The following is a 14,827-nucleotide window of genomic DNA, read 5'->3' as shown; positions in this document are numbered from 1 at the left end:
CTAACCAATTTAAGTGCAAGAAGAAACAGTTAAAGGGTGATCGCTATGATTAATAGTGGAAAAAGGACAGGAAAATGCTACTACAAGTACAACAATAGGGTATCTACCTAAATAAGGGTATGTTTCTATGTTTTTATGAGTTAGGACATGTCCTAAATATGGTTTTTCAACTTTTAATGGAACTTATAAATGATTGGAAGTGGGAGGACTATAAAACACTTTGCACTATTTAATGATAGGGTTTGTTGGAAAGCATATTTAGAAGAGTAAAATTTGAAAAAGGACTAAGGAATCCTTAGTTTGGAATCAAAATACTATACTATGGAAATTTTGGAAGCCTAGAGATAAGTTTAAAGGATACTTGCTTTGTAAAAGTGGCCTAATTAGGCCTAATTTTGAGATAAACTACCATGTTTCGTAAAATCATTCTAAAGGAGTGATATCTTGTTTTTGGATATGTTATACAACTTTGAAAAGGGTATTTGAAACAAGTGGCTATTTTCTTGGTGTTTTCTAAATTTTGTGAGATAAGTCAAGAAAATAGTGTTTGCTGATCTAATGGAGAGAGCAGCCTAGTCAAGGGGGGTAACTTGGTTTGTGCATAAACTTGGTTTTTTGGTTTCTAGAAAATATTGAAAAATATCAATTTAAGTCTATTAAAACACTTTGTGGGGTTGGAATAGGTAGTTGAAAGGTACATTCAACAATTGTGCATTTGAGGGTCATTTGAGTGTCTTTGAGAACCTAGTAATCATTCAATGTCACTGAAGTTTTGTTGTTACTTCCTTGGCTCTGCATCAAGTGGTATCAGAGAATTAGAAAGACCTAGTTAGGGTTGGTAAGGGTAGTTATGGCACCTAATAATCAAATGGCAAGGGAGATAGAAGAATTGAGGGTAGCACTTCAGCAAAAGGAAAGGGAGAAAAGAGAATTAGAAGCAATAAGGGATAGAGAAGAAAGACAAATGAGAAGAGAAAGACTTCAATTATTGGAAAAGATAGAAGCATTGGAAAAAGAGAGAAGAGAACCTAGGAGAGAAGAGGTTCCTAAAGAACACCATGAAGAAGAAGAAGAAGTACACCATGAGAGACAAGCACATGAGGAGGATCTTGATGAAAGAAGGTTTGCAAGATTGATTAAGGTAGTACAAGGTATTGGTGGAAAAGGTATGATTGATTTACCTATGTATCAAGGTAAAATGGAAAGTGAAGAGGTGCTTGGGTGGATAGAAGCATTAGAAAACTAATTTGAGTTAGAAGACTTAGATGAAGACAAGAAGGTGAAAATAGAAAAAGCTAGATTGAGGGGAACAACACTATCATGGTGGACCAGCATTCAGAATGGGAGGATAGAAAGAGGATTGGACAAGATTTCAAGTTGGGTCGGAATTAAGACTATGATTAAATTGTAATTCTTACAATCAGATCTGGCAATCCAATTGAAGATGAGGAGGAACAATTTGAAGGAAAGGGAGATAGATGTTATGACATATATAGAGAAATTCCAAACTTTGAGCATCAGAGGAGGATTGGAAGATGAAGATGAGAAGGTGGCTAAATACATGAGTGGGTTAAGATATAATATTTAGGATGAAATAGGGTTGAATGTGCCAAGAACCTTTGGAGAATGTTTCCAAATTGTAATTAGAGAAGAAGAAAAGTCGAAGAGGAAGAATGAAAGACATAGTAACAACAACAGAGGAGGTGGAACTATGAGAGGTAGAGGTGGCAGAATAAGTTCTAATTCGCAAAGCAATAATGACAAGGATAAAAGCAAGGACACTATCTCATATCAAAGAGGAGGATATAGAGGTGGAATATTTGGAGGAGGAAGAGGAAGTAATGTTTTCACAGGTAGATGTTTCCATTGCAATGAATTTGGGCATCAGTCATTTAGGTGTCCTAAGTGGAATGAATCAGATTAGAGCAGAGATAAAAGAGTGCATCTAGTACAAGAAGAAGAAGTAGAACCAAAGATTCTACTTCTAGAGGAAGGGGAATATCTTCTCTTGAGGAAAGATGAACCATTACCACAAGCAACTATATTTAGATCCAAATGTCTACTACAAGGAAAGGTATGTGATTTCATCATTAATTCAAGAGCACATAATAATTTGGTTTCAACTAATATGGTCATTAAATTGGGACTACCAATAGTAGATAATCCTAACCCTTACAAGGCCACTTGGGTTAATCAAGTGATGAATGTAGAGTTTAGTCAAAGAGCTCTTATTATTTTTTCAATTGGTCCATATTAGGAGTAGGTAATATGTGATGTTATTCCTATGACATGTGGACATATCATTCTTGGTAGTCCATGGCAACATATGAGAAGATCTATCCATGATGGGTATCTAAAAAGGTATATTGTGCATAAGGATGGGAAACGATATGAATTGAGACCTATAATTTCTTATACTGTATATAAGGATATTGTAATGTGTTTTGGAGACAAATTATTAGTGAATTTGTAGGGTACAAATCTATATGATACAGGGTAGAATGAACAAGGCAAAGGCAAGAATGGACTAGTGGTGACAAATAAATGGTGCAGTCTACAAAGATCAAAATTAGGAGATTTTCAGTATGGTCAAGTGGGCACTATCAAATGTCTTATCAAGGAGTAGAAGTGTAGTAATCAGGTGTTAGAGTTGCAAATGCATGAAGGGAAGAGTGGTGCAGTATTGTAGTCTATGCAAGGCTCTAGACAAGGGCCCAAGGATTCAATTTTTTGTACTTATGTTTCTAATAAGTTGGTTGCAAGATATAGGAAGAAAATATTTACACTTGGAGACTTCATCCAAGGAGGTAGTAGAGGTGTTTCATCTCAGTTTGATAAGCAACATATTAGGAGAAAAGTACACAACTCTTGGGACAAGAGTTTTCTTGTTGGTGGGGAGTATGGTGTAGTAGCACCTAGGAGGGCAAGTGAATCAATGATGACACCAGGGACTAAGGAGGAGATCTTGAAAACAAAGCCAAGAAATTGGAGTATTTTGAAGCCTATTATGGCCTTTTGCAATGGAGAATGCAATGTAATGGATAAATGTCCTAAAGGTCCTAATAGAGACCTTAGGTCTAAAATGCAATGTAAATGGGGCTAATAATGCCTTAAGAGTCTAGAGAGGTTTTTCAATAGGTTCAATTAAGTAATAAGGTCCATTGAAAGATATTAGTATTTGCTAGTAGTCAATTAGAGTCTTTTTGTTTGAAATAAGCCTAACGGATAGTTAAGGATTATAAGCTTTTTAGGACCATTTACTATTTTATTACTTGCAAATTCTCTTAACCAAATGGAGTAGGCTAGAATAAGGGTCTATAAAGCCTAGTGAGGCTTGTGATCTCAACAAGAAGAAGGCACTGTATAGAAAAATAAAAATTTGGAGAATAAAATACAGTTTTCTTGTTATTTGTGCTATTTCCTTGAATGATTTCATTGTCTTTTAACTAATTCCAAGAATCTAACATCTGTGGGATAAACTAGGACTTTCATACAGTCATTTTATGATTTCTTGAAGGGATCTTGAATTATTAAAATCTCTTTGTTTTGTTATTCATTCCAAACAGTGTTGTAACAGTTTAAGGAATTAACTATTTTGAGAGGTTTTTATGATAATTTGATCCATTGCTAGGGTATTTTCCTATTGTTTCTTATTGAATGAATCATTTTTAAGATATTTCAAATGCTACTAACCAATTTAAGTGCAAGAAGAAACAGTTAAAGGGTGATCATTGTGACTAACAGTGGAAAAAGGAGAGGAAAATGCTACTACAAGAACAGCAGTAGGGTATCTACCTAAATGAAGGTATGTTTTTATGTTTGAATGAGTTAGGTCATGTCCTAAATATGGTGTTTCAACTTTGAATGGAACTTATAAATGATTGGAAGTGGGAGAACTATAAAACCCTTGTTTTGCCTTATTTAATGAGAGGGTTTGTTGGAAAGTGTATTTAGAAGAGTCAACTTGGAAAAAGGACTAAGGAATCCTTAGTTTAGCATCAAAATACCATACCGTGGAAAGTTTGAAAGCTTGGATATAAGCTTAAAGGATAGTTTCTCTGTAAAAGTTTCCTAATTAGGCCTAATTTTGAGACAAGCTACCCTGTTCCGTACAATTATTCCAAAGGAGTGATATCTTGTTTTTGGATATGTTATACAACTTTGAAAAGGGTATCTGAAAGAAGTGTTTACTTTCTTGGTGTTTTGCAAAGTTTGTGAGATAAGTCAAGAAAATAGTGTTTGTTGACCTAATGGAGAGAGTAGCCTAGTCAAGTGGGTAACTTGGCTTTCGGGGTTGTAAAACCTATTGAAACATATCAATTTAAGTCTGTTAAAACACTTTGTGGAGTTGGAATAGGTAGTTTAAAGGTACATTCAACAGTTGTGCATTTGAGGGCCATTTGAGTGTCTTTGAGAACCTAGTAATCATTCAACATCATTGGAGTTTTGTTGTTACCTCCTTGGTTCTACATCACTTAGCTTCCAGCCTGGTTCTATTTTTAGAATCTATGTAAGAAAATACTCCACCCACATGTGTAAGGGCAACCTAGTATGCAACCTCATGCTCCTTGCATGCTCTGTTATAGTCCTATTCATGTGTTCAACTACTCCTTTTTCCTATGGAGTCCTTGGAATAGTTTTCTATCTATGAATACCATTAGTGGAGCAATAATATTCAAATTCATGATTGCAATACTCACCACCATTATCAAATCTAAGACATTTTAATTTCTTACTAGTCTTATTTTCAACCGAGCATTTCTATTTCTTAAAAGTTTGAAATACATTAGATTTCTATCTAATGAAATAAACCCATACTTTTCTAGTTGCATCATTAATAAATGTAACATAATAATGAGAGCCACCAAGGGAAGATACCTAAGTTGTTTACCATACATTAGTATGCACAAACTCTAATTTCTCTTTTTTCTTTTCCTTCCTAGTCTCCACAAAACTCACTCTATTTTTTTTTCGATACACAACTTTCATAAAAATTCATATTAACACATTTTAGACCTAGTAGAACTTTCTCTGAATGAAGTACTTTAATACCTTTTCTCACTCATGTGTCCAAGTCTGTTGTGCCATAGCATTGTATCAAAATTTATAGTAGCCATTTGTTCTCTCTACTCAACTGCAACAACTATTCCTAAACATCCATTTTTCTCTGAAACAATTAAAGTAGAAGAAAAAATATGACCTATACAAACATATAAGGTGCCTACTTTCACACATTTTCCTACTACAAGGGAACCTTTTAAAACTTTCCATTTTCTATCATTAAAAGTAACTACACAACCCTCATCATTGAGTTTCCCTACTGAAATTAAATTCTCACTTAGCCCTGGAACATGTCTTAACTAATTTAGTAGCCAATGATTCCCATTCTCCCCAAATAAACAAGCCCAAAATCCCCTTGGACATAATCAATGAAATAACCTCTATGAGGTGTAGTATGAAATGAAGCACTAGAATCCAAAACCCATGAATCATCAACACTTTCTAAAGATAGAAGAAAAACATCCTCTTCAGATTTGTTACTTACCACATTTGCCTCCTTGTCTCAATTTGGTTTATGTCCTTCTTTTTTCTTTTGATTCCAACAATCTTTCCTTTTATGCCCTAGTTTCCCATAGTACAAATAGTCCTTCAATCCTCCCTATTGAGACCTCCTCCCCTTGACTTCCCTCTTGATTTCTCATGATTTCCAGAATCACTTCCTCTCTTAGTCATTCTACCTCAACTTTGTGCATTCAAAGCACTTCCTCTCTTAGAACCACCTAAGGCTTTCCTATGAGTTTCCTCACTAAAAATAACACCAATCACATCATCATATTTTAGGCTACTAGATCCAAGAACATAATTACTCATAATCATTACCAAGTCATTCCAACTTTTAGGCAAGGGACACAAAATCAAGAGAGTCCTAATTTCTTCATCAAAATTGATACCCATAGAAGATAACTATCTATTAATAGTATTAAACTCATTTAAATGATTCACAATAGATCCACCTTCTTCCATTTTCATATTAAATAAACATTGCATGAGAAATACCTTGTTTGAAGTGGAGGGTTTTTCATATAGTTTCACTAGGTTTTGCATCAATTCTTCTGGTGTCTTTTCTTTTGTAATATTAAATACCACTAATGGTGCTAGACATAATGAAATTCTTCCAAGTACCTTTTTTTCTAAAAGATCCTTGTTTTCATTTGACATAGATCCCTGATTCTTGGTTTTTCCTTCCAACAACTTCCATAAATCTTTCTGGTAAAGATAATCTTCCATTTGCATCTTCCATAATTGAAAGTTCTGCCCACTAAACCTATCAACCCTCAACTTACTTTCATCTACCATCACTCCCACTCAATCGTGAGACTTTCCTATAGATGATAACTTTAAAAAAAACCTCACTCTGATATCAGATGGTAGGATTAAATATCAAATAGAAATAACAATTACATGTAAATATAACCAATATTAGAAAATAGATCACATAGAAAAGAACACAAGACAACAAGATTTATTGTGGTTCACTCAATCCCTGGGCTACATCCACCAAAAAGAAAATCCAATATTATTATGATCCAATTATTACAACCTAATTACAATGTATAATCCCTTACAGCTCAATATCGTTGCAAGAACCAATTTTTGCATCACATAGTAAAACAATCCCTAACCCTAAGCCCTTTTATACAAGTATTTTTATGCTGCTTTAGGGTTACAAAATGTCAACCATATCTTAGCCATATGTTGAACCCCATAGAATTTATGAAGTATGTGGAGTACTTCCCTAATCAGTCACCACGAACTAACAAGGGCATTGTGTATAATAAAAAGTCTTATTTTGTGGAAAGTAATAAAATAACTTCAGGAAAAAGAAAACCTACTAAAAAGTCTCCTGATATTACCTTTCTTTACTTTTAGGGTTAGGGAAAGACAAAATAAGGACTAATGGAACTAAAAAAATTTCATCCAAGGTTTTGAAAATTACACAAGATTTTAAAATACCTAAACCAAGGCTTTTCACCATAAGGTATAACAAAACACGAAGGGTGAAAAATCAAGCGAACACTACCTAGCTTGTATTTGCATCTCTTTCTTTTGTATCCTCTTAATGCTATTTTTATACTAGTATTTGCATTACTTTCTTGGAGACTAACTCGATGTTTCTATTTTGATTTTGTATCATTTACATTCATAGTTTAGATATCTATTCTTTGCACTAGTTTTTTGGGTTATTAATCTTTTTAGATTCTACCAAGTTCATTTATTCCTCACTGGGTTTCCAACCCATGAAGACAATTTTCCACAAAATAGATATAGGCAAAATGTAAGATGCTAAGTGATATCTAAATGGGCTCCTGTACCTTAACTAAACATTTTTAACAATAAAAAATACATTTATCAAATATTCAACCAATAAGAAAGCATTGACAGAAAAATGGAAAATGTCTTCTCCTTGATAGGTTTTCGACCCATGAAGGCAATTTTTTGAACTATGTAGAGAATTTGAGTTAGCGGGTAAAATTTGGCTCCCTTGCAAAATCTAGTATATGCTAGGATGGTATTGGAATGAAATGAGATGTTACAAAAAGAAGCTATGGTCAAGATCTCACTTAGTGGATTTTCATTTACAAAGTAATCCAGAGGTAACTTTTTGAAACTCATAGGAAAAAAGAAAAGTACATAACGAGTTAATATAAAGTTACCGTTACAACCAATAGAATAGTGAAAAGACTTTCAAATATTCATTGAACCTTTGCATTTAATTTTAATAGGTATTTCCTTAAATTATCACTCATGTGGCACAAGTTGTGAAGATTAACAAATGGATCCAAGTCCTTATATAAGAACACATAGTCAGTTGCATAAGCTACTTTATTTTCTTAATCCCTTATTTTTGTCAAAGCATGTAGATTTTGAAAGCTAGTGATTGAAGAAGTTCATTGTCTTATTCATTCTTCATTTCAAAATTCTATTTATAAGCAATGGCCACTAAGTTCATGGGTTTTGATGGTTTCACTAGGATCAAGTCTCAACTGCAAGACTTCATAAATACACCCCTTTATTTCTATGATATGGCAGATTTTCAAAAGAGGGTAAAGGTTGAATGCATCCATCCTATCATTGAGAAGCTTTGAGGATGTGGTTTGGTTGAGGCAACTAGTTTTCTAGTTGTAGTTCAAGCCCTAGAGCTCATTTATGAATATATCCACCATTAAAATCTAGAAATTAGGTAGATAGTTCTACTTGATGACACCATGTTGATTTTGATTGATAGACAAATGGTGGTGAATTGTTTTCATGTACCAGAATGAGAGGAGTTCTCTGATCTAACTATCAGTGGGGCTATTTCAAAATTCTCAATGAAGAAGATGGTCTAGATGAAAGAGATCATGTAGACATGGTTCCAAAAGCCATGAAGTGACAAAAGAAAAAGTCCCCAAAATATTGTTCAGAACCAACATCAAACTAGAAATAATCAACATTTGGGTTCTTTTGCACAACTTGAGAGGTGAACTTGAAGCCTTAAACTTTGTTGAACTATACTTCTTTTTGGTTCAAGTTATATTTCTAATATGAAATATATTGATTGGGTGCAAGAGGTAAGTGAAACTCTATCCAATGCCCTCTAAGTGGCCAAATTTTACAATTTATTCTGGGTAAAAGCACAAACCTGTGTCACCCTTTCGTAAAGGAAAAGGCTAACAAAAGTATAATTGTTCACCTTCAATGACATAAAATTGGTATTGTTATTTTGAATTTGGAAATGATGTAAACTAATGAAATGTGTACAAATGGATGAATTTTAGGATTATAATTTTTAATAATTATTTGGAATAAGAATTGATATATTTTCCTAATTTTTATAGAGAATATTTTAAATGCTAAAAAATGCTTAAAATTAGGGTTCTAGTTCCCACTACAAAATTATATGGAAATAAATTCATTTCCCTTTGATCTTAGACTATGTTATAGATAACATATGTATCTAGAACAATCAACAATAAAAATTGGCTTTAGACCTATATTTTCTCTTTTATATGCATTGAAATTTCAACTTACCTAAAATTGATAGTTTTAGTCTCCCACCACATTTTTCAAAACAAATCTATTCTAACCAAGAGAAAAATTACACATTCTAAAAGAGAATATTCTTATCTTTAAGATCTATAAAATGATCTTTATATGTCATTAAAAAAATATCATAAAAAACAGTAAGAGTTATTGAAATGCCACTTTTCTGAAATAATTTTATTTTTGTAGTATTTGGATACAAACGAGTATAAAACATGCATTTAATTGATATTTCCAATTGGAAAAGTGTGAAACCATATATAACTTAGCTACAATAAATTTATCTAGATCATATGCTTATAAAAAAATGAATTTTAGATATGTGACACAGTTTTGTACTGTTACCCTTGTATATGTCTTCATTATTGATGTATATACTAGCTTCGTTGCAATTATGGCTTAGTCTACCATGCCTAGAAAACTTCCTAGATGATGTCATGTCCTCTGAATTTTATCCATGCCTTTAGATGCAAAATAGTTGTGCAAAGTATGTAAGAGTGAATGACACATTTACTATGAGAATTCACAAGAAATTGTAAGGGTTCCTGAAAAAGAGATTCTCCCAGAAAGCCATGTCTTGCATCAGTCAATTTAGCTATTATTTAAGCTAGTTTTCATCTTTTTCTTACCTATGACTTGCAACTTTTGACAATTTTCCTCTTAACCTTCCAAGATATATAGATGATATGATAGTGTTGATAGAGATCATTTGACAAGTTCTCTACATGAATGTCTTGAGTGGGAGTCTGAAGAAGAAAGGGTACATGAATGTTGGAGTATTCAGATGTGACACCTAGTCTGATGCTAAGAATATGATGAATATTTTTTAGAAGAAGTACAAGTTGGATATGTATGAGGTCTTAAGACCTATATTCAATCCTAATAGATATACTAAAGATATCTTGGAGATTAGAAGTGTAATAAAACACATTAGCACAATTGAACACTACTGGACTAACTACAAAGATGAATTTAAAAGTTGCAATCTCAATATTGCAAGGTTGACAATAGATCAAATCAAGCTATACAAAGTGAACATAGATGTGGAAGGGGTTGAGGATGATGGTTAGAATATGTACCACATGACCTACTTGACCAAGCCAAAGAATACCCCTATAAGCTCTGCACCTATTGGAGAGGTCATAGAGGACTTGGATGTGATGATGGCTAGAATCTATAAGAGAAATGGTGAAGTGAGTTGAGTGGACTATGACATGAAAGAAAAGAACTAAAGCAACATCCACCCAATCCACCCCCTAATTCAGCTATAACATCATCTTCACTTAGTAGTACTTCAGGCACAACTCCATTACTCACCCAAGGCCTATCTCAACCAATGGGTTGAGATGATCAACCTCCTAACAAAAAAATTCCTCTACACAAGACTTGTCAGGATACTTCAGTACCTATGATTGGAATGGAGGTAGAAGTCAAAAAAGAAGAAGGAAACAAAGCCAAAAGATACTACAATTCTAGTGGCCTTGCAAGCCCAATGCAGTCTGATCCCATCCATAAGTGCAAAATTACTCTTACCAAGCATCCCTCAAATACAAGTAGTTGACCTTGGAGATGGAAAGAGAAGAAAAAGTGAGTCTAGGGAGTCAAATGAAGTAGCAAAGAAGGCATGTGAAGTGGAAAAGATTCTTGAAGCTCTAAAGTTCATTTCCCCTACTCTTGGAAATACTTCCCCTTGACTTTAAAGGTCTTGTCTCCTATTAGGAGAAAGATCTTTAGTGTGGATACACTAGGGGCTACATCCAAATAGTTGGCACTGAGTCTTGGCTCAATAACACCTTGGATAGGAAGAGAAAAAGGATAGAAGATGGTGTTCTGAAAAAAAAAGCTCTATCTTTGGCCATTTGCTCCAGTTTGACATAAGAAAAATGAAGAAGCCAAATAATTTTTCTATTTTCGATCAAGATCTGAACATAAGATACCTAACCATGGAGATCACCAAACCCACTAAAGAAGGCAAGATTGAGGAACTAGCTACAACTAATTTCAAATTACAGTCTTTGGATCTAGGGGAGGTCAGGAATAACACATAAGTGGGCTTTTAGAAATCATCTAATGAAAATATAGAAGAATAACTTGAATAATTGAAGCTAGCTAAGGTTAGGTTGAACATAGAGATCCACAAGCTCAACTACTTCATCAAGAAATTAGTTGCCCCACTAGCAAGCATTTTGGGAATACCATGTACCAGTGATCCTATAGCTATGGACATTTAGGACATCATCTCTTAGCTACAAGAAGACAAATATTTTGGAAAAATTGGTAGGGATTGGGTTGGAAAACTAAAGCATGAAGGGTGCATAGTTATAGAACAAATAGGCATGTAGTGTTGAGGCTTGAGACAAAAAATATAACATCGTAAAAAACTATATAATGTTGTCTACAAAAAAGGCAAAATGTGAAGATTCCATCTCCCTTTTACACATGATCATCCAAATTAAGGTCAAAGTAGTACTTGAAGCCAAGATTTTATAGAAAGGAGATGAGCCTTTATCCGAATGGAAATAGAGCTTGCAATTCAGAGCAGATATGATCTCTTCTATAGAAGAAGGAAGGTATAAGATATAAAGAAAAAAATTAAAGAAGAGAAAGACAAAGATTATGAGTTGCTGAAGGGACTATAAACTAAGTCTCAAACAAGTGGACAAGGAAAAGGAGTAGTAGGAGTCACTGTTATGAAAAAGGCTTTCTTGGATTACTTGGACAAGTTATTAGAGAGATCTTCTAGCCATCACGATAGAGTGTTAGATCTCTAATGGTTTAGTAGATGCATCCATGTGGCAAAAGAGGAAATGTAAGAGAGATTGAATCCAATCAAAGACTTGGCAAGAGAAAACTTCAAGTGGCTTATTAGATACACCAACATGCACATCCCCAAACACAAGGAACTCATTCCAATCATCATTGCTGCCAAGGCCTATAAAAAGGAATTGGAAAATAAAGTGAAATGATATTATCCCTACTCTTTTTTATTTTAATGGGAATTTGTAACTGACAATTGGCTTCTTACCATTTTTTATTTTTGAGAAGAAGATGAACCAATTCAGTGCCTTTTGTAATTGTTCTTCTCATAATCCTATATGTACTTAATTGAAAATTAATGAAAAGATCGGAAAAAAATTGGTGTGAAATGCTTCAAATTTCCCAAACAACCTGAATGTTTTTTGTATCAATTATTTACTGTTCATTGCATGTCTTAGTTAGAAACATCTCTTTGTGTTGAGTTAAATTAATGGAAAAGTAGATATTTATTCCCTTGTTCTAATACAATGAATTGTAGATAATCATAGTATTTTTAGAAGTAAAAAGAGGCCTTTTTAGTATTGTTTCCCAAGTTAGCTTCTTTCATTTTAGAGTTAAAATATTTATGTTAAACATATTAGTCATTCAAATAGAATTCATTATTGCATCACCAAATTTTATGAGTTTATAAGATTTGTGGATTTATAGATTTGGTTAGTATTGTGATCCAGTTTCTAGATTGAGTTAGTTCCTATCTAGGCCTAACCTAATTTTCCTCTCCTATTCTCTAGTCAAGCAAAAATCCCATCTTAGAAGTAGAAACAAACAAATTCCTTGCAAATCGCAAACTCAAGGGAGTTGTACCTATAAATTTAGATGAAAATTAGCTGCTTAGTTGCAGTTTCCCAACTATTGTAATTAGTTATTGTTCAAAAATATTGGGCATTTAAAAAGTTAATTGAAAAAGAAAAATATGTTTACCGACAAGTTACTCCAACAATAATTACATAGAATATGTGGAGATCTCCTCAATAGATGTATAAGTTTATTAGATTCTAAATGCTTTACAAGTAGTGACTTACAATTTCAAAAAAATACCTACCTAAAATTCTCAATATTTTTTTAAAAATTGCTTAGAGCACTAATGAGAATATGTCTTTACAAGAATGCAAATTTCAATGTATTTACTTTGTGAACAACACATTGCATTGAAGAGATTTTTGATGGCTATAACAATTCTAATTTTCTCTTTTTGGGTTGCCAGTTATTAATTTTGAACTAGATCAATTTAAAAGGTAGAGATTCATTCCTATTGCAAGTGGCAATGCAAACTATAAGCTTGATATAGTAGTGTTAGTCACTACTCCTAACCATGCATTGATAATATAATAAAAGAGTATGATGTATCAAAACATATTAAATAAGCTTCTCATGTATATGCATCAATATATATATATATATATATATATATATATATATATATATATATATATAATTCATATCTATTTTAGGGTTCACATTCAATATGACCCTACATGAGATAAAAGAATGTAATATGGTCAGAAAAAGTTATTTTTCCAATATTCCACTATAATTGTATTATAAACATACAATGATGGATTCATCTTATGTTCTAGAATTTATACAATCTGACAATATCTGTGTACAAATTATGAATCCAAAATTCAAAGTAGAATGAATAAACAATTAAATGAAAAAATATGGACAATAATTACAGAATGTCATCATCTCCTTTAGTGCAACATGGATAGGTATAATTTTTTTGGTGGAAGTATTTGTGTAGTGGACATTAGCTACAATTATTGATTCTATAGAGTAGACCAAGGCTTTTTAGATGAAGATTTGTATGACATTTAAGGTGACCACCTCATGAGTATGGGCTCATTCACCATTTTTTGACATTCAAATCCACTTTCATCAATACCTCTTCATCATTTTTATCCTGCAAAGGACCAATTAGCCATATATTTATACAAGTGTTATGATCAGTGAGTATTTATGAATTTATTGGAATTTAGATTTACAAATTAAGTATGCTTCTTATTTAAAAATAACCAAGAGGGTGATGGCCCATGGTACATAAAGAGAACAACCCCAAAGGGATGCTATTAGTAACCATTAAAAACATATTAAAAGTTCATTAATGGTAAATAGTCAATAACTATTGACCAAAGACTGGATAAAATAATAACCATGACCTACCTCTATCAAAGACAAAGGTCTAAATGTGAGTAGACTAGAAAACATGATCAACACTATCATGGACCTAAAATTAAAACTAAAGGGCAACATGTGTCCTCTAGAACTAACAACAATAACCTGATCTTGAGGGAGAAAATGATCTTAAAGAGAGAAGCCCTTTCATTACAACTATAAGTGAGGAAAAGGGAAACACACTAACAATTACCTATAGAAAATAGCTCAAAGAAAAAATTAGGGAGGTTGGCCTAATAAAGACCATCATGTACACAATAGTGACACCCTAGAAATCAATCTAAGCACTGATTACAATCTTCCTTTTCACCTCAATAGCATAGGGATCCACCCTAATAGGAGCAACAAGTAAAGTGAACAACACCAAGAAGAAGCAATTAAAATTCCATCCATCAACATAACTAAAGCATCGAGCCTAAAAAATTGGCACCTCGATAGGAGATCTATCCACCTGAATACAAAAAATCATACTCCTCACAATAGGGTTAAGTAACAGGGTTCAAAGGAGTTTGTCAAACAAAATAAACCCCCAAGGTAGGGGCCCAATACCATTCTTAGGATCCCAAGAGAGCCTTTCCATAAAATGTCCACCCCAATAGGAGATTCCACCACCACTAACTTAACAAGAGTAGTAGCCACCTCAATCGGAGACTCATCCATCTCCATTGGAACTAATAAAGGAAAATCCACCAAAAAGTACCAAGAAAATATCTTGAAAAAAAATTATTTGTACATGAGAAAAGTGATAAGT

This window comes from Cupressus sempervirens, chromosome 10, assembly GCF_028749045.1.
Source record: "Cupressus sempervirens isolate cs-2001-9-10 chromosome 10, ASM2874904v1, whole genome shotgun sequence".
Taxonomy (NCBI): domain Eukaryota; kingdom Viridiplantae; phylum Streptophyta; class Pinopsida; order Cupressales; family Cupressaceae; genus Cupressus; species Cupressus sempervirens.
The sequence above is the reverse complement of the archived record's forward strand: the minus strand, read 5'-3'. Positions refer to the sequence as shown.